Consider the following 21,844-nt stretch of genomic DNA (forward strand, 5'->3'; position numbering starts at 1 on the left):
TGGTGCCACTAGGTGGCGCTCTACGTATTCCTGACAATGGGCACATCAATCTGTTCAGGGCAGGACTGACATCATGCCTGTAAAGTCTGGTACTGATCAGATTGGATTTCATTGAGTTACACTAATTTGTTTCTTCATGGCGAGACATCAATGTTCGCCATGCTGCTGGGTCACACCCTTCCGCGAAAAACTCACAGTCTTCACTGTAACCCAAGACCAACTCCTTAAGGCTTTCCTGGAGAAATTTCAGGCTGCTGATGTCACCCATCACATTACTGTACCCCAAAGTGTAAAACATGACATTTCCTGTTCCCACTAGGTGGCGCTGTCCCTGATGTCAAATATGGCAGTTGAAATATGTTCAGGGGTGGAGCCTTATCGTATGTGTGCTCTTTGGTCCAGGTCGGAACATGTATGACAAAATGAGAAGCAATAAGATTTTCATGGCGAGTCATCAAAATTCGCCGTGGCGCCACGGCCTCACCGTATCCCGAAAACTCAAAAGCTCTGCAATTTAACATGGCCCAGGTGTGTAGTTGAGACTGACCAAATATGAAGCTTATGCAATCAAATCCCAAGGAGGAGTTCGAAAAAGTTCGAGGCATGGAAATGGCAAAATTAGAGCCAAAATGTCACGTTCACTTCCAAATGGCGGACTTCCTGTTGGGTTTAGGACATGGCCATAACAGACTTTTTTTAACGTTAGATATGTGTTCCGAGTTTCATACATGTAGGTCATACCCACACCGGGGGCTCGCGTTTTTCATTTTTCTAGGTGGCGCTACTGAGCCAATTTTCCCTTGATATTTCTGAGGACATTAAAATACGTAAATTTTCACCAGACCTGACGCGTGTGCAAAATTTCATGAGTTTTTGAGCATGTTTAGGCCCTCAAAAGGCCGATTCATTTGCCGTAATGATAATAATAATAATAATAATAATAATAATAATAATAATAATAATAAACGGAGCAGATACAATAGGGCCTTCGCACTCTCAGTGCTCGGGCCCTAATAAATCAGAACACATTAAATATTGAAGAGGGTAATGATTTGAAAGCAGAGGAATCATAAAGTCACAGGAACCAACCAACAAAAAAAAAAAAACCTTCACACACTTGAAAAGCAGCAAAATCCAAAATACTTTGGGCCCTGTACTATAAAGCAAGTTTAGCATATCCAGGATATCTTTGTTTTCTGGCTTCACTTACTCTAAAACTGTAAATCAGGCTAAACAGTTACACAAATTTGGCTTTCAACTCAATAAGTCAGGTCAGAGTGTGTGTGTGACAGAGGTCTGAGGGGACTTCCTGGAATGGTGACGCTATTCGGTCTGTAAGTCTGACATCATTATCCGTTTCTGGGTCTAAACTTCAGGGCCCAAAGTCAAACGAACACTGCGGCATCACTGAGAGTTACAAACTGTCTAAATTCTTTCATCTTTAATAAAATGATCAGTGTGGCTGCTCTACCAGGTGTAACAATTAAGTTTAACATCCAGGCATCCATGAAAACAGGATGTGACGTTTGACCCGTTATGCATACGCTGGACACGAGTGTGATGACAGCAGAACTTTTATTTACAACTGTGGTTTTTGTTTTGCACTGGGACACAGACACTCCCGCTCTCTGCTGTCACGTCCGCTCTCCTCCCTCTCCGACTGTCACTGTGAACATATAAAGAGTCACAATCACCTTCAGATCCCAGCACACCTGTTCACCCCGCCCCTGCGCCGCCCCGGGAGCTCACTGCGTCACCCCTCTTCTGCAGCTGACCAGAGACCACACCCACACCACACAGGATTTATGAAATTTAACGGAGTTAGAAGTTAGCAGGAAGTTAGCTCGCTAGTTTCCGCCTAAACATGATATAGCATGTTCTGACTGAGGGATTTCTGAAAAATTAAAACGTACAGCTCTGCTGTCACTTCAGACATAAATAAAGACAGAAAACTAAACGGCAGTGATGTTTGTAGGGTTACTGAAGTTGGGCTAGCTGGTATATAATGATGTGCTATGTGGTGGCTAGCTACGCAGCTATGGTTAGCATAATATAAACACAGTGAAGGTGGAGGATGAACGCAAACTTTTTCCACTCTATGAAAGGTAATGCGAGGGTTCCTGATGGTTAGGGACAAATGTAATCGCATGGCAGGATCCTGTAAAAAGACCAAACTTCAGTCAGGAGAACAACTGAGATAATCCATCCACAATAAGAGGTCAGTGCTGCATGGGCTGGGCTGTAGTTACATCGTAAGGTTTTAAAAAGTTAGAGAGGCCGACAGTGATCAGATTAAATAGAACAAGCTGAACACATAACCTGGTTGAAAGCAGGTTATAATATAGTAGTTATGGATACACTAGTTTGAGAGCAAACTATTGTTGTTGATTTTCATGTTATCGTTGATGGATTAATACCTTATGGCCAATTTAGTGTGTGTTCATGAGTGCAGGATAGTGTGTAATTGTATATTTGATACACACACGCTACTTACCAGTTAGACACATTAAACAAAATAACATAACAACCCTTGTGTTTAAGGACATATTTATATAATGTTAGCTTGGAGTGGAAAATAAACTTTGTTGTAAGAAAAATGATCCCCATGTTCATCCGTAACATCCTGAGATGTGTGAAATGCATGACCAACCAAATGGAACTAAATGTAATTAAGATGTACTCAAGGTTAATTTGGTCAGTAATGGTAATACGTACGTATGGGGTAGCCTTTTTCTAAATACCAGTCCATTCAATCTGTGTTATTAAAAGCCAACGGTAAAATGAGACCAAGCATATACACATTAAAAATAATTAGTTTATTCTGTATGTTTTCCTCCAGAGAAAAATGAGCGTAACTAAGGTAGGGTCTTAATGTTTATTATTAGTTCTCTTTTCTTTGCTCATGCATGTTTTTTCCTCACAATTCCTTTTCCTCGTCATTCTGCGTGGAGCGCGTTATTCATGTGCTTTGGTTTGAATCGATTGGATGTCGTCCACTCATTTGAGCTCCTTTCAAATTACAAATAAAAGGCAGCCTTTTTAAACTGAGCTACTTGAAAACAGGGATCTATCCAAGAGAAATAACCTTCTATTCTCTTACCCATTTCATTAGAAAACTTGGTCACAGATTGCCCTCATACAGAACAACTTTCATATGGCAAAAGTGTTGCTTTGTTATCACTGCAAGGCTAGCTTCTATCAACAAACTAGCCTGAAATTACCAAATAATCCATCAAGAGCCTTTGCCTTTCAGAGAGCTCTACCTTGTATCAAAGGCTTACCTTGCCTTGTATTCAAATTTTCCTGCATTATTTGATTATTCCTTTCTTTAGAATATTAAATATGAAATATTTATTCTGGTGCAGTTAAATCACTTATTTACTCAGGGGAAGCCAGTAATTTTGCTGTCCCTGAACCATCCATGGCCATGAAGAAAGACATGACAAAGGGAACCACATATGAATACACTCTTGCTCTATACATCACTTTAATCTGTCCTTTAGTAATATAATTTATTAATCTGCTGTTGACGGTTTAGAAATTATAATATTAAACGCACATGCATGGGGATGTTTGCTTAAAAGAGAGATTTTTATGACCATAACATTATCAGCTACAGTTTACACTCCAGCCACAATTAAAAGGCTGGTTTGTGTGTGTGTGTGTGTGTGTGTGTGTGTGTGTGTGTGTGTGTGTGTGTGTGTACACAGCCAAGCACTGGTGTGAATACAGTATGTGTGAGCACAGTCACAACATATGCTGGAGCCAGTTGGGAATAGTTTTCCCCAGAGAGTAGTCCACACAGCCCTCTAGTCAGTGGCTCAAATTAGTGGGAGCAGCAGCATAGCTGTGCCTCATCCACTTTAATAGCATTTTAACTGTTATTGGAGCTCTTATATATGAGCATTCAGTGATGCTGGTCATGCCGGCATGCCTATGAAAAGGACAGTGCCACAATAGCCTCCAACTGAACTATGACGGGCCAATTAATGAGCCTTCATTGTGAAACAGTCGTTATACAGGTCACCTAAGAAGTGTAATTAGAATGCATTGTAGATTCCTATTTTTATTGAGAGCGTTAAATTGAAAGAGGGAGTGCAATCAACGGCAAGTCGTAACTATGTGGGCTGATAGATTTGGGTGAAAAGTTAAAAAAAAGGTGACTGTTTATGAGATGCAAAGCAGCTCGCATGCAAGAGTGAGCACACACACACACACACAAACACACATAAATGTCGCCCATGAGGCTTGATAGATGTGTCACAGTGGGGATGTGAATGGGAGCCAATTACATTTATAATGTCAAACGTGGTGCAGAAATTAGCTCCAGTATTATTACGTGAAAGCTAATTGCAAGGAAATGCTAAAATGATTTAAATCACCAGGGCTATTTCAAGACACTAAGACATTCTGAAGATAGCAGCAGCACTAACAATTTGTACAACCCATTTTATAATTACATTTAATAGGTTGTCTTATCAGTACTCTAAAAGTGGATTCGGATTATCACAGGGTGGACCAGACCGACAGCACAAAATTGTATTTTTTTTTTTTTCAGTGATGAGTGCTGCCCATTCTGCTCATAGAAGGGAGAGAGATAATATTCTGGGGGTTAAAGTCTTGGATTGCCTCTTCAAAAGGTAAAGTGGAGCAGAACATCACTGGCGAGGCCATGCTTTGTATTTTCGAGAAGGCAGACTGGAAGGTCTACTATTGGCATTCACCGCCACTTAACTTCCCACCGCAATAGATTTCCTACAGTATGCAAAGACACATGCAGAGCATGTTGCCCAGCCGTCCTCAGAATTGACCCCATCCAGCGGCACTGACCTTACCATTGTTGGCGCTCTCAGCATTCAGATTGTATGCTAATAAGGGCGGTGAATGGAGGAAAGGGGAGCAGCAGACACGCTTTGTTATTAAGCATACGCAACACTTGAGTCACTGTTGCTTATTAATGTTCAGGGTCCAACACTTTAGCAGCATTATGAATTGTTGTCGGGAATGTTGGAATGCCACTCCAGAGGAGTATAATAATGTTCGACCATTATAAAAACTGTCAAAAGGAATGAAAGTCGTCTTTAAGGAAAAGCTTGACTTTTGTTTATAAAAGTTTTTCTAGTTAAATAATTGTTCACAGTGTAGATCAGTTTGAAGGACACGCATGTTAAACTAGAGCAGTTCACTTTCTCCAGGTTAGCTGTACGTTTGTTAGGTACACAGTTTAAACTGTGGCTTGGACTCACGAAATGAGCTACTAGAGCTGCGGTGCTGAATTACAGCAAAGACCAGCTGGTGAATAAAGGACAAATGATCAGGAAAGTTTGAAAGAAACCTGGAGGGGATGTAGATCTGTATTCTGTAAGTGTGGGCCACTGGAGGCTTAGGGCTCTCTGTCCACAGCACCTGAAAGCCTTATCCACAGGTGTATAATCAGCAACATAAGCAATAGACCCCTTTACCCTAAGACCACATCATCCACAGGCCAGCCGCACAGACCCAGGGTGCCGCTTGGAGCTTAGAGAGAGATTAAGTTGTGGATTTCATGAATGAGGAAACGTATCATTCATAAAGCAACATTTCCTAATGGTATATGATATCTAAAGCATGTCTTAAACATTAAACCCGTGGCTTGCATTACACATATTCCAAACATAGTCACTATAAAAAGCCGTATTTAATCTTACCTTGTTGCTTTGGTGAGATGTGTCACAGCTATATGGACCCATGTTGTCTTTCATTCAAACGTTAGCTGCCAGGCACATGACTGTGAATTACCACGATCTGGGCATCAGTAAAATGTGCTCTGATTTCAGTTACAGTAATTTTTATGTTTTTATGGAACGTGCATTTACAGTACAAAACATCATAAAACCAGCTTCAAGTGTCATCTATGTAGATGTTCTGGTGAGAGGGAGCAGCAGGGACTTTGGTGGGGGAAACCAAGGGCTGGAAATGTGTTGGCCTAATCAAGCTGTATGTGCAGTTAATTCTATGATCCATCATGCGCTTACACGCATGGGCACATGGTGAATGATTGTGCTCATGTACACACACACACACACCGAACAGATAGAGCTCTGCATGTGAAGCATCTCTGTCTCTCTACCTCACTGTGAGTCATTAGCCATTCCAGACGCAGGGTGATCAGCCGAGCCAGCCTGGCCTGAGACAATTAGAGACCCCAGAGGTGGCTGCACATCACAATGAGCCCTGCGGCCATGATTAAAACATCAGCTGCTTTCTATGCAACGCTGACGGGAAGAGAAAGAAAGGGAGGGAAGAGATCACAAAAAAAGATGAAGGAATTGAGAGTTTAGCTCTATCAGCCGTCTATGTTAATGGTTAAAAGAGCAGTTTGTTCATTTTATAAGCTCAAAAAACGAGGGGTGGGTCTTCATTTATTCTTCTTATATATACATGCCTAATATCCCCCACCCTCATTTACCACCACAAATATACCGCACACGCAATTTTCTATTATTACACCTGTTTCTATAATGACCTCGTTCTTCAAGAGATGTGAAAATTCGCAGAGTTCAAACCCACAGACACACTTGCATAAGACTACAACAGCCAGTGGATTACCACTGCTGCAATGTTGCTATCTTCTTTGACATTTGTGGCTTTGATATGTATCTCAGTGAAGGCAGATTTAAAAAAAAATCCTTCAAGTGCTTCATTGAGCTGAGGTGGACACCATTCAAAAAGCTTGCAGACAGCCAAAATAACTGGAACAACATGAAATAAGGCCAGTGCTTTAAAGCACCCACATTGTGACAACAAAGGCAAATAAAGCTATATTTAATACCAGTTATTGACATTCTTAATTCCTTTAAAGGTCCTTAAAGTTAATAAAAGTTATGTCATTTGATGTATTTATTTGTTTTGCTTTCGTTTCACCTAATTACATTTCGAAATATAAGTTGAGAAATACGCTTATGTGGAGAAATGATCAAAGTAAACTGAGCTTACTACTTGTGACGGCTACCTCGACAATGGTCACTGTCACATAACATTACAACAAATTTCTTTATGGGTTTTTTAAAATTTTATTTTGATACCTAACTGAGTGCTGGTGGAAAGGAGCAGTAAATCATTTCTAAACTGTCTTTTGTCAATATAGAAGTGGATAGTGTTAAGTGCTTTGAGTGCTTTGAAAAGTCCTGTATAAGAACCTGTCATGGCACTGGGTCTCAGACCCAGTGTTTTTGTATTTGGACTCTTTGGATTCTGGTTTATTTAATATTCTAAGATTTAATGTATATTCCTGGTTCTGATTCTTTTAGTTGTTTTTCTGCTTTGTGTTATATTTGCAGTTTCTGGTCTTTAGGTTTTGTTTTGTGGGTTCCATGTTGCATGTTTTGTCAGCCTTGTCTTCACGTTTGCTTAACTCTTGTTTTCACGTTACCTTTCTGTCTCCCCATCCAGTCTTGTTTCACAGGCTGTGTCCCAATTCAGGGTCTGGACGCTTGAAGTACGCGCACTACGCGTACTACGTACGGTGCGTACTATAAGTACGAGAAGTGCGGAAGTGAGAGGCTTGTGAAATGGGACGGTCTAGCCTTCGTCGTGCTGCCCAGGTTGCCTAGCAACCATGATACTAACTGCGAGAAACCTTACGTACAGCTTTGTTTGACAGAAATGAAGGAGAAAAAATGTTTTGTTGGTCATTCGTTTTTGTCATGACACCACTTTGATTAGTTGAGTATCTGAGGCTGAGACCACGGGACTGTAAAACATGATTGTTGGGGTTCATTTCTGTACTGAACAGTCATTTTAAGATTAGTAAATAACAATTAGCTAATGTTGTTCATGAGACTAAAATCATCTCACTGTGGTAATGTAAATATAATATGGCCCCATGAAGCCCTGTTTAACAGCTCATTTGGAAGTGCTGACATCTGATGGCCATTCGATGTACAGCAGCCCTGCTGTGATAATACATGTGGGCTACATACCAGTGGATATGTAAACATAATGATGTATCAATTGCAGTTATCCATATGAGGTCCTGTATAATATAAATATATATGTTATCCGTCCGAGGCAGAGATCTGTGCTCAGCAGCCTCCTGGTCAGCCTCCCAAGTGCCGCTGCCTGTGCCACCGGTCACGTTGCCATCCTACAGAGCTCAACCGTGTGCGCCGCTGGCCACCCACCAGCCTCCTGAACTGCTAGTTCTTTGTTTTGGACTGTTGTGCTCCTGTTGCTCATGATCCGAAAAACAGCAGGATGTTGTTCTCATGTTTTGTCATCTGGTCATTAGGTTCTATTTCCATGCCTCCCCTGTGTTCCACATTCCATGTTTTGTCAGCCTTGTGTTAGTCTTAAGCTGTGTCCCGAAACGTCGGCTGCATCCTCCGGAGGCCGCATTTGAAGGCCGATTACATCACAGCCAGGCGACGAAGGCTGTCCCAATTCGTCGACTCCTTCAAATGCGGCCGACAAATGCGTCTTTCATTTCCCCGAATTTGAAGGATGGGTCGGGTGTGTCCTTCGTGGCCCACCATATCCCAGAATTCATAGCGCGGCCCAGCCAATTTCAGTTTCAAGCAATGGCGGCCGCTACTAAGTTTTAAAATTACTCTTATTAATCTTTCTGGGTCACAAAATAAATTTTTAACACATTTTCAGGCGAGAAAGTAGCTGTGTAAACTTCAAATATCTGCTTGGTTTATCAAGACATCACATATTTGCAAAAGTGCGCCGATGTTTTCGGAGACGTATGTTACCCACCCGCTCGATAACTAGCCGGGGGGGTTCAATGGTCACTCGAGCCGATGAGAGCAGCGGACTCCTGGCTTCATTGTTTTCAGACCCCGCTGTCTTTCGCTACTCAGGTTAAACATGATATATAAGTCACTCGGATAACTTAAAAATGTAATTGTTTGGCTTCTTTCGGTGTTTTATTTGTTCCGGAGCAAATTGGTTTGGCTGAGATCAAAGTTATTAGATTATTAGATTAAATAAAACTTTATTAATCCATCGGGTGGGTTCCTCCGGGATTTTCACACAACTGAATAAACGTCAAACAGAAAACTGATTAAATAGAAGTGTGTGACATTTGAGAATTTACAGCAGTGTCCTGTTATATTTTAGATAGCAAGGAGCAGATGGCTGAGTTTATTAAACTCCACCGACACAGCGGTGACGCAAATCTGAAGGCTAGACCGTCCCATTTCACAGCCTCGCACTTCCGGCCTTCTCGGTCTTCGAAGGACCCGGCCCACGTAGACCACGAAGGCAGGATGCAGCCTACGTTTTGGGACACAGCTTTAGTCTCTGTGTTATCGTACTTCCTGTTTTATTTTGACAGTCTCTTGTGCTGTGTTCAGTTTTGCTTCTCCTGTCCTGTTAGTCTGTATTAGTTTCAGCTGTGTTCCCACACCTCTCATTATCCTGTGATAAGTGTTCCTGTGCTCATGTTGCGTCGTCCCAGTTTGCTGTGTGTCTCCTCGTGCTCCTCTTTTCCATCGCAACTCCTCTTAGTTTCTGAGTTTTTTAATCTCGTATTTCTTTGTGTTACAGAGTGTCGTGTTACAGCTAATAACGCTGCCTACCGTACTTTTTCCCTTTTGTGTCAGAGTCCTTCATTTGGGTCCTACCTCTACCTGCCACACAGCACAACATGACAGAACCAGTCCATTTATCATTTATATTGGTTTAATGATTCAGAAGACACACATAAAAAATTTGGTTCCAACAATTTCCACTATTCAACTCACTTAGACTGGATTTCACGTCCATTCTGCTTGCGTTAAAAACATAAACTCGAGGATTACTAACGCTGATTTGGACCTTGAAAAAAGGACCTTTTGTGTTTGCTTATGTATTGACTCTGTGCAAAATAGGGAATGTTTGATGATCCTGAGAGTGTCAAAATATATAAATAAATAATAAATAAAATTAAGTTTGAATGTGTTGAATTTGACTGTAGTTTCTTTTTAAAATTTTAAAGCTATTATGATATTATGGTTACTGAGAATTTTTAGGGAACTATTACAGCATACTGAAAATATAACATTGTTACATCCATAGTGGTGACACTCAAACGTTCAGTTAATATTGTTGGGTTCAGCTATTCAGCTTTCCGAATATTTATCTATGAATCCACTATTATCAGTCTCCCTGTGCTAACCCATTCGCTCCAGTCAATGGGCACTGAAGCCATTCACTAGTATTCCCACTGATCTCCCCTCATATCCCCAGTCCTTGCTACCTTGGCCGACCCTCAGCCCCCCACCACCCAGCTTCCGCCTATTGATTTCTACCGTGCCACCCTTCCCTGTCGCCCCTCAAGAGTCTGAACGTCCTCTGATCTGAAGCAACACCACCGCTTACCCAAAGCAGCAGTCCTCCCAGAAAAGGCTGAGCTATCCCAGAGTCCCTGTGGTGGGCAGCCCTCTGTCCCTCTGTTCTTATGGTTCAGTCACCATTGAGCAAAACCACATGGGAGCTCCACTCCTGTGCCGGCCTCACCCACAGTGGTTCCACTGAAACTCCCTAAACACCCACTGTGCAGTGTTTTGCTCATGTCTCTCTCTCTTTTTTTTTGCCTGCAAATCATGGAATAAGAGAGATTACTCAACTGTGCAAACAATTAGAGTTTTCATGGAATTCACTTTTTCAGCACCTTGAAAAACAATAAGCGATTCCTAATTAGACAGCCGTTTTCCGATTAAACTCGAATGAAGGAAAAATAAAGCTCGTCTAATGCAACGCCTTATCTAATGGGTTCAAGTGTGTTGCTGATGCTGTCTCATTGCATTTGAGATGTTGCTGCATTCCCTTCCTGTTCTGACACATGCTATAACGGGTAATTAAATGTGATGGCTGATATTATTCAATTCGGAAACAGTCGTACCTCAAAGAGCAAAGAAAATTACAAAATTGATTTGATGACAGCTAAATTGCAAGAGAAGGCCTTGATTTAACCAGCCAATGTAAATGAGTCCAATTTAGAATCGTGTAATGTGGCCAGGAGAATGTGGCGGAAAATGATCAGGCTGGCCAGTCACAGATATTAAAATGAATTATATCTAATCGGAATTTTAGTCACGCTACATTAACTAATAGAAAGTTATTAACATTTCAAGAGTGTGGGGAGGGGAAAAAAAGCTTTTGCCTGCAAAATTAACAGTGGCTGGGCTGACCCGTGGGCCTGCCGATGTGAACACTGTAATGACAGCATAATGGCATATTTACATTTAAAACCTCGCTGGCTAATATTCCGATTCCGAATTAGACGTGAAGTCGAGGAATATTTGGTTTGGCCTTCTGGCCTTTCTGCCCAGGGTTTCCCTGATTTCAATAGTAACGTCTAACTTTTAATTTCTTTCGCCATTTCTACTTAATCTGTTTATTTTTATGCACCCTCCCGTCTTTGGTTTGGTTATAGTATGTCTTTTATCTGGCATGTTACGGGAAAGTGCCAACTCCTTCTCTTGTCGCCTTTATTCCTGCTTTCATCCTTTGATAAGAGTATATCTATAGAAATATTGTGTTTCTCCACCTGTGTCGTCTTTGTTCCCTCTCTCGTGACGAGCCCAGCATGTCTTTAGGCTAGAAGGCCATCCCTGACAGCTATTTTACCTCTGGCAACTGAGTTTTGTATTTTAAGTGTTTTACTTTTATATTAATTTTCTTTGCTCACCAATATCACTTCAGTCTCTTATGCGTCTTCAATCCGCCTGGTTTTTTAAGTTCAAGGACTGCTAAGAACACAGAGGAGTGCTTAAAGATGCAGCTTTTGAGGCTGTTGATACCTGCCAGGTTTTGCTAATTTTCAAAGTACAGTGAATATCCATAATGAAACGGCACCCACTAGTCAGCCAAGGACAACTTAGGCATTCAAAGATGTTTCATCACTTATCACACACACTGCCCACTAAGCCATTAGTATTCACAACATATTAGAAGTTTCATGGACATCATACAAGCCTATTCAGATGAACTCAAAGCATAGTCAATCCTTAATAAAGGCATCAAAATCTTTCAGTATTCACAAAGTTTGTTTTCATGACCGGGAGGTTATTCAAATCCAGTGTTTTTCAGTAAGTGAATAGAACAATTTACAAGCACACAATGTGCATATGTGTCTGCATATGTGCGTGTATCTCCACGTGTGTGTCTGTTATTGTTTCTGGGTTTCACCAGAGTTGGGCTGACCTCTGGCTCGACACGTTCAGCGCCAGACATCACCGGTCCTCTGCTCTCCTCATTTCCACTCCTCCGCTCGTCTGCAACAACTCTGTTCATCCGCAGCAAGCGATGAAATTTTTACATTGAACAGACTGTCTTTTTTTTATAATTTAGCATGGCACGGGGAAGAGCAGGAGTAGGATAGCTAGTGCGGCGTAGTGATGTGGGTTTAATGTTTGATAAAAAAAATAAAGAGAGAACATCATTCAGCAAGGTTTGTCATTGCGGATTTAAAAGCACTCTGGTTTCAGAAAGGGTTCGCTTGAATGCGTGCGTCTGTGTTTGCATGAGGGAGAGATACATGAGGAGAGACAATACTGGGTTCATGCATGTCAGGGTCCAATCGCAAAATGTTCCCTGTGCAAAATGTACGATGGTATTTGAGAAAAATGTGAACGCTCGCTTCTCTGTGTCCTTTTAGGTTGACACTTTTAGCTTTTGACATTCATATGGTACGCGCGCGCGTGTGTGTGTGTGTGTATACCTTGTTCGTGGCAGTGGTGGACTGTTTAAAAGGGAAAAAAAGCAACAAAGAGCATCTTGGGCTCTGACGTCTAGCCAGCAGACCTTCCTCTCAGCCCACCATCTGCTCCCCAGGTCACCCCCCTCCACCACCACCACCACCAAACACACACACGCACAGTTCTTGGTGCCTGTGAGCTTAGTAGCTGCTTTAGAATGCACTGATGTGTGAAGCACTAAGAGAGTAAGCTTGGATTTTCTGTCTACTACAACTTCCCCCAGCAGCCACTTTTAAACACCTCTTTTAAAACTGCCCGGCCAGTTTTCACACTTTAATGCGGAAACACCTCACACTAACCTTGGAAGCAACCATTTGACTTTATTTTAGTCCTGACCAAAAAAAACAAAAACCCCAAAAAACAAAGAGATCAACAGCATCTTCGAGGGTCTGGATAATATTAGTCCCTTAAGGCCCTGTTTTCTTGGCAGGTTTCCAATCATGAATTTGCAATAATATTTCATTTAAAGTACCAGTTTAACACCTTTTTGTGCAGTACCTGGATCACTACATCAGAAAGTTTTGCTTATCAAGGTGAAAGAGACTTTTTATACTGTTTTTATACTAGATTTAGCCATTATTGAAGCTGATAGTTTTAAAACTGTGCATGTGTTTAACAAAAGTATAACTTTTTTTTCCAACCTTTTTTGCCTTTTTATTTGAAAAATTTCAATAGTGCTTCTGTACATATGTTTTTTTTGTTTTTTAATGCTCCAAAGACCACTGAAATTAAATGGCTTCCTACTCATTGAGATAGGGGCTTCAAAGTAACCACCCGTAGATATAGATGGGAGTGGTTGCATTTACCATGCTGTTAACACTAAAATAGGGATTGTGATCTCATAAGTTTGGAGATATTTTGTTTTCAGAAACACATTTTTGAGCCTGTGGCTTTATAACATGTGTCTTCATGGTCCAGTTCAATTGGTTAACAGAGTTCTTGAGAACCAACAACTCATTCTCTTCCACTTATCCTTGTCAGGGTCACAGGGGGGCTGGAGCCCATCCAGTCTAACACAGAGGCAGACAACCATTCAGACCTGTTTGTCAATTTAGAATCGCCAATTAACCTATCCCCACTAACTTCATTCAGAGTACCCGGGAGAACATACAAACTCTACACGGAAAGGCCCCGGCCAGGTGGTGGAATCGAATGCAGGACCTTCTTGCTGTGAGGCAACAGTGCTAATGCCCGTGCTACTACAGCAACTAAAATCACAAATGTAAAGTTCATGGTGTCACTAAAAGAGAAGTTAAAGAGTCATCATTAGAAATGACCACATATATAATCCTTGTGTGAGATGTAAAAATTCACCTATGATAAAATGGTAAATGGACTGGATCTTATATAGCGCTTTCCTACTCTATCTGACCACTCAAAATGCTTACCTACAAGCCAGGATGGATCCATACTTTTATGTTGTTTCCAAATACTGACCGTAGCAACTGAATGTTGCAGCCCAAATCAAGATCAAAGACCTGCCGACATTTTTCTAATCTATTGTGATTTGAGGAGCCAAAATTGTAGCTGATGGGAAAGACAACCGGTGTGGTCCTCTGATGCTTTATCCCATCTGCTTCAAGGGTTGACCTGCACTCAGAAATGGTCTTTTGCATAGTTTGGTTGTAACAAATGACTATTTGAGTTGCATTTCTATCAGCTCAGTCTGGCCATTCTTGGCATTTTTTTGTCCAGAGAAGTGATTGTTTTCTCTTTTTCAGATCATTCTCTATAAATCCTGGAGACGGTTATCCGGGGAAAACCCTGGTAGATCAGCAGCTTTTGAAATACTCAAACCAGCCTGTCTGGCACCCACAACCATGTCATGTTCAGATTCACTTAAATCCCTTTTGTTCCCCATTCTTATGCTCGGTTTGAACTTTAGCAAGTTTTCTTGACCATGTCTCCATGCTGAATTGAGTTGCTGTTGGTTAAATATATATATTAACAAGCAGCCAAACATGTATTCCTAATGAAGGGGCAGTGTGTATAATTTCTTCTTAGTGTGTTACATGCATTTTCTAGCGCACGTCACAAAGTAGCAGAAACCTTGTATAATTACCATAAGAACCATAACTCATGCTTTGTGTGAGACATTGTCATTGAAAGGACAAGCCCTGACTATGACTATGAATCAGTACTACTGGTTACATGATTGCAGAATGTGTATGCTATATCTTTGTAGATCAGGTGAAAGATAGCTTGTGTTAAATGCTCTTATATTTTGCTACAGTTGTCAAGCCAGCAGAGGACAGTGAAACTGCAGTAATGTTAAGTGTTAAATATGTGCTTCACTGTGTCCTTCAAGCAACTGCCTGCATCAGTCTAAACTTACCAGCAAACACGTCTGAGATCTTCAAAGTAAATGTGTGTTTTTGTGCAGTCTCCAAGGTATGCCAAGCAATTTAATTGTTGTTTTCTTGATTTTCACGTTTTCAGACTGCATCGAAGACTTTCCAATAATTTTCTTTTACTACCTACCGAGTTAGTTTGATGTATGCAGTATTCTGGCCTTGCTTCATATAATTAGGCTCACGGTGATGGTCAGCTAAGGGTCTGCATGAAAAAGACTAAGAGAAAGTCAACAAGAGCGTGGACATCTGCTGATCTTTTTTTTTAATGTATATGTATGGAGGTATGCATCATAGAGACAGCGTGCTTGCAATGGTACATGTATGTGTTGGATTGGTGATCTGCATCTATGTACGTTAGTACATGTACATGTGGATAAAAACAAAACAAAACAAAACAAACTAAAAAAAAACAATTTCTCCCCCTACCACTTTACAAATGAAATCAGTGCTGTGAGGCGGTGGATTAATATCATAAGGAAGGCCAGAGTGGGCCATTAGAGTGGTGTAATGTTGCTCTGGGGCCTTCTGATGGATGGCCATCGGCGCTACGGCCCTATTTGCACACAGTCACCTCTGTGGTAGCTGCTATTAGCAGGACATGGGAGGTAAGGGCTAAGGGATGGTGGTGAGGTTTCTGTACCAAGGTTTTATTATTAGAGAGCTGTATGTGTTTGTTTTCCACTGTATGTGCCGGTGTGAGTATGTGAGTGCGTTCAGATTTGTGTATTTGTGAGCATGTGTTACTGCAATTATGAATGAGTGTGCACGCGCGCGCGTGTGTGTGTGTGCTTCGACTCTTTAACAGACAGATGTTGCGCTCCCCACTCTCTACTCTATCTAACGTGTCTGTCTCTCTCAGTGGACGGCGGTAGTAGGCAGCAAACACACTCAGTGTAATTAAGACAAATTAGCCCGGATGGCAGCTTTCAATAACACCAACATATGTTGGGAGGTTTGTGTACAGAAGAATACAATCAAAATCATCATTAGCTAATCAATTATAGAAAACAGAGTCAAATTTTCCATCTTGAAGCTCTTGTCGATTAATAAGCATTTATATTTTAAATAGGTTTATTTTATTCCTCTCTCCTTCGTGCTACTTTCATAACTCTTTCTTTCTTTTTTTCATTTGGCTGAAAAATGACAAATTGGAATCAGAAAGCCTTTATTGTCATTGTACTTGGCAATATAATTTAATTAGGAGTTTTACGCCTGTGTGCTGATTTGAAATAAATAAACACATACAAGCATAAAAAAACAGTTCTCAGATAACACATAATATAAATGAAATGGATGAGGTAGCATCAAGTGCAGGATAAAGGTTACAGATAAAATGACACATGTTAAGTTCATGTTTTGGTGCATGGTAGGAAACAAACAACTACTAACAGCCCTGACAGTATAAAATGCTTTTTCCAGGTCTGAAAAATGTTGACGTCTCTGGTTGTAAAAACACTTCTGATCTTATAGAAATCTACGGGAAAGTAACTTTAAGGCTTGACTTCTGATTCTTCTGATTGGCTAATGAGTTTTCAGCCAAGTTGTTAGGTAGTGTCAGACCCACCCAGTGAAGACTCCCAATGTGAGTATTCAAAACAGGAATTCAGATATCAGTGAATAACATCCTGGTACCTGGATCCATCTTTCATACTGTCTATGATTATAACACTATAGTTGCCTTTGCTGCCTCCGTACTTGGCTTCCAGTTATCAACTTTCTTAGAAACAACACGTTTCCAAACATCAAATAAACAATCCTGCTTAATTAGACATAGGGTTTTAAAGAGCTCAGCAATGGCTTTTCATGACTGCACAATAACATTCATAACTGCAGTCAGTTTACAGTGTTGATTAGTCATCAGAGTACTTTTTTGGGGAAGGCATAAATGCTGCAAGTTGTTTTTGTTGTCTAAAAGCACAAATCCTCCCGTAAAATGCTGATTGTATAAACTGGAGGTGCACAGTACATAATGTATTGTTAAATGACTGACTCAAACCTTTTTCTACCTTGAGTTCAGTTAAATAAACTTACTAGAAGCCTTAATTCTCTTCATGTCAGCTCTCCTTTGTTACGACATGTGCTTTCTTTTTTGCCACTTTCTCTGATTATCTTCACTTTTGCCCCCTCCCCCACATTTTCACTTACGAAACTTTTTGTTCAGATATGCAGCTTACAGTACTACGAACAGTTAACAGTAAGTTCTGAACAATGGGTGCTTGATTTCAGACAAAAGCAGCTTGTCATTTCTATTTGACCCTTGTGAAATGAAATGAAACAAATACATTGTATCATGCTGTCACTAGGTAAACTAATAACTAGTTGTTTGAAAGCTCTTGTTTAATAGATACTGTAATCCTAGAAGAGTACCACTAAAACAGTTTCATCCCTTAAGATTCTTTTAAATTTTCTCACATTCACCTTTTTTTCCTCTTTGTGCCCCTTTTTATCTATGCTCTCTATCTCTCTTTGTTTCTTTTGCCTCATTCCCTCCCCTTCTTCTCCATCTCTCTGTCTTGCTCTATCACTCTCTATGTCACTCGCCTTCTCCTCACATCTCTCTCCATCCCCGCAACATTTCAAAAGAATGAATTACTTTGGGCTGTCACTTGGCCCTGGCCGAGAATTCATTTTTGTGGGTCAAGTGTTTCAAACTGTCATTTTTGACAGGAACCTTCTCATATAATAACTACATGGATGGACCTTGACTTGGGGAGTTTTAGTTTCTCTCTCCCCCTCTCTCACTCACTCTCTTCTCCCTCTCTCTCTTCTTTTCATATGCATTCCAAAAAGATCTCATTGTTGGTGCCAAAAGAAGGAGCTGGAGAGACGGGGAACATGGAGAGTGAAGTCTTGAAAAACGTGGCGTCGGAGAGATCAGTACTCGATTAATAGATTCAACTTGACCACATGCAAAGTTTTATGAGGAGAGAAAATATCAAGGGCCCTTGCGAAAAATACGTCTAAGGAGAGGGTCACTCAACAGTGCCAGTATTTAACTATGGCAAGGTCTACACATAAGTAAGTCATGGAAGAAAAGGAAAGTACATAAAAATATTATGCTCACATGTGTGAAGTCAAGTAAAGATGGAATTGAATGAATTTAAAGCCTGTGTGTGTGTGTGTGTGTGTGTGTGTGTGTGTGTGTGTGTGTGTGTGTGTGTGTGTTTGTGTGAGGACAGAAAATTGGAAGTTTACTATAGTTGTGGGGACCAACACTTATGGAGACAATATACCTGTCCCCACAAGACTGAAGGCACTTTTGAGGCTCAAAATGTGGTTTTAGTGTCAAAGTTACAGTTAGGTTATGGTTAGGGTTAGGCTAAGGGTTAAGATTAGGCATTCATCTTTGATGGTTAGGGTTAGGGTAAGTGGCTACGGAAAGCATTATGTCATATAGATGTCCTCGCTAAGATATGAAAATTAGTATGTGTGTGTGTGTGTATTTGGGTGTGTGTGTAGGTGTTTGGGCATGTGTGTGTGTGTGTTTGCTGGGGACAGCAGGGCTTCAATGGCATTGGACTTGAGCAGACAATCTATTTACAGTGTGCTCAGGGGAGCTTATAAACAAATGTTGAGTAATTTCAGCCAGGAGTAATTACCCTTGCTGCTGACAAGGAGAGTGTGTTAGCACTCCCCTTCACCCTCTGCCCTGTCCAGAAGGCTCCAAGCTTATGTGCAAACACACACACATGCGCGCACACACGCACACACAGAAACTTGCACAGATATGCACAGTAGAACTTCCTTGCATATGTGTGGCGTTGTTGCAGCAGTTAATATGGAAAGCACCCATTCAGGCTCTTGGTTTATCCTCATATTTCAAATCATATTTGAAATCCACCTGCATTCTTGGAAAAAGTACTTTTGTTTTCCACTCTTGAGCCTGAATATTTCAAATTAAAAGCTTATGAGCTATATGCTCACATTAAGCAAGGCCAATATTTCAACCAATAAGGTCAAGTATGTAAAGGTAATTCCAGTTACTGTATTCCCACAAAAAGATTCTGTATATAAGCATCATAATTTTTGCTGCTATGAATTTGTGTCATTTCCACTGAAGAACAAGAAGTTACTTAATGCAGTAGATTTCAAGCTTTCTTTAGATTCCTTTACACTGGCTACCACAGTGCTTTGAGAATCACAAAATGGGCTTGTATTTGACATTTCTTTCCCTAGAATCACAGTTCTCAAAGTCTGTGCTAATAAGACAAGGAAAGGAAACACAATTGCACATTTTATACATCTGCAATTTATGTTACAAGCCAGTGGTTTTTTGTCAAGACAAGCAAGGAAAGCAGTACTTAGATTTTCAAATCTAAAAGCAGACAGAAATCAAATGCACCATAGTTTTGGCTTGTTTGGCACATTTAGATGTTTCAGAACAAATTACAACAAACCTAACCCATGTAAATACTAAATACAGTTATTGAATGATGATTTCATTTATCAAGCGGGAATAAAATATCTGATTGTACCAACTTTGGCAGCAAGAACTACAATGAAGCATTTGCATTATCTGGCAATAAGTATTTCATGTTGTTGTGTAGTCATCAGGCCAACAGACCATGTTATTGAATAAAAAAATAAATAAAATAAAAAAGCAATCAAAGTCACATTCATTGTTCTATTGTTTTACATTTTAATCATTTGAAAGACTTAATTATGTGTGCCTATGCCAAGAGGCACACATATTACTATTCGTCGGATTTATTATTATGTGTGCCTATGCCAAGAGGCACACATATTACTATTCGTCGGATTTATTATTATGTGTGCCTATGCCAAGAGGCACACATATTACTATTCGTCGGATTTATTATGTGTGCCTATGCCAAGAGGCACACATATTACTATTCGTCGGATTTATTATGTGTGCCTATGCCAAGAGGCACACATATTACTATTCGTCGGATTTATTATTCTTATTATTATTATTCTCCATCTTCCGCCTAAATAAGATATTTTCAGGCGAGAATGTAGGTGTGTAAACTTCAAATATCTGCTTGTTTTATCAAGACATCCCATATTTAGCGACAGTGCTCTGACGACGTCGGTCCTGCCTGACAGCTAGCCGGCTACCTAGCTAGCTGCCGCGCCTTGGCTGCAAATGGATAGCGAGGGACTCTCTCTGTCGTTTCAATCGTGGATCAGGGAAAGCGAAGGCAGGAGCGTGAGGTGAACTGAATTTCAGGTAAGAAGTTATGAACTACACTCTATTTGGGTCAGATATAAACCGAGTTTAGGTGTAGTTTGTTTTCATTGTGCTGACTTTTTAATCGTATACTGCGTGCTAGCTAGCACGACGGGAGTTTGTATACAGCTGTGTGCGCGCTAAGTTACTGACGTTGGACTTTATTTTATTCATAAGGGTTCGTTTCGTAGAGTTGCCGTACAAAACGGAATCGTGCCACATTCAGAGAAAATATTACGATTTATTCTGTCGTTACGAAGCCTCCCCTGTCATTCTCTGCCTGTTGCAACTTCAATCATGAAACTGATCAATGATCGGCTTTTCGCTCTTGTTTGTTTATCGCCTAAACAACAGCAGCACGTTTAAGCTTGATCAGCTGTTGTTAGAATTCATTTGCTTCTAATTTCTAGTATCAGCTGATGTCGATGTGGAAAAAATAACTGAGTTGTTTGGTGGTGGAGCTACAACAGAGGGCAGCTATCCACCGGTGTGTGACAGAAAGGACATGCCGCGAACGAGACATACAAGGCGGTGAGGCTACCGCCGATCGTCCGGTGTTTGCTAACGCGGAGGTCAATCGTGGATCAGGGAAAGCGAAGGCAGGAGCGTGAGGTGAACTGAATTTCAGGTAAGAAGTTATGACCTGCAGTCTATTTGGGTCAGATATAAACCGAGTTTAGGTGTAGTTTATTTAGCAACAGTTCTCTTACGTGTTGCTGATAGCCGGCTGGCTAGCTAGCTAGCGCCGCTAGCTTAGCTAGCTAGCGCGGCTAGCGACCCTTCGTGAAAAACCACCCAGGCTTGGCTGATAGTGAGGTGGCTAAAATTTGTTTAATCGCCCGATCGCTCGGCAAGGGTCTGTGTCTTAGCTGGACTTATTTTTCGTTTATATGGGCTGATGATGCTGGTCGATGTGGAAAAAATAACTGAGTTGTTTGGTGGTGGAGCTACAACAGAGGGCAGCTATCCACCGGTGTGTGACAGAAAGGACATGCCGCGAATGAGACATACAAGGCGGTGAGGCTACCGCCGATCGACCGGTGTTTGCTAACGCGGTGGATCAGGGAAAGCGAAGGCAGGAGCGTGAGGTGAACTGAATTTCAGGTAAGAAGTTATGACCTGCACTCTATTTGGGTCAGATATAAACCGAGTTTAGGTGTAGTTTATTTTCGTTGTGCTGACTTTTTCAATCACTTACAATAACTCGTACTGCGTGCACTACGGAGTTTGTATACAGCTGTGTGCGCGCTAAGTTACCGATGTTACCGATGTTGAACTTTATGACAGCCTCCCCTGTCATTCTCTCGCCTGTTGAAACTTCAGTCATGAAACTGATCAATGATCGGCTTTTCTCTCTTGTTTGTTTATCGCGCTAAACAACAGCAGCACGTTTAAGCTTGATCAGCTGTTGTTAGAATTCTTTTGATTTTAATTTCTAGTATCAGCTGATGTTTGCTGGAGCATGAAGATGAAATCAGGAGATGTCCTTACTGAATCATCAGAGCTGAACTGGTGATGGAGAAACAGGTTTACCCTTAGGTGACATGAATGAGTTGAAGGGAAGTTATGAACTG

Source organism: Oreochromis aureus, linkage group 23 (assembly GCF_013358895.1).
Source record: "Oreochromis aureus strain Israel breed Guangdong linkage group 23, ZZ_aureus, whole genome shotgun sequence".
Taxonomy (NCBI): Eukaryota; Metazoa; Chordata; class Actinopteri; order Cichliformes; family Cichlidae; genus Oreochromis; species Oreochromis aureus.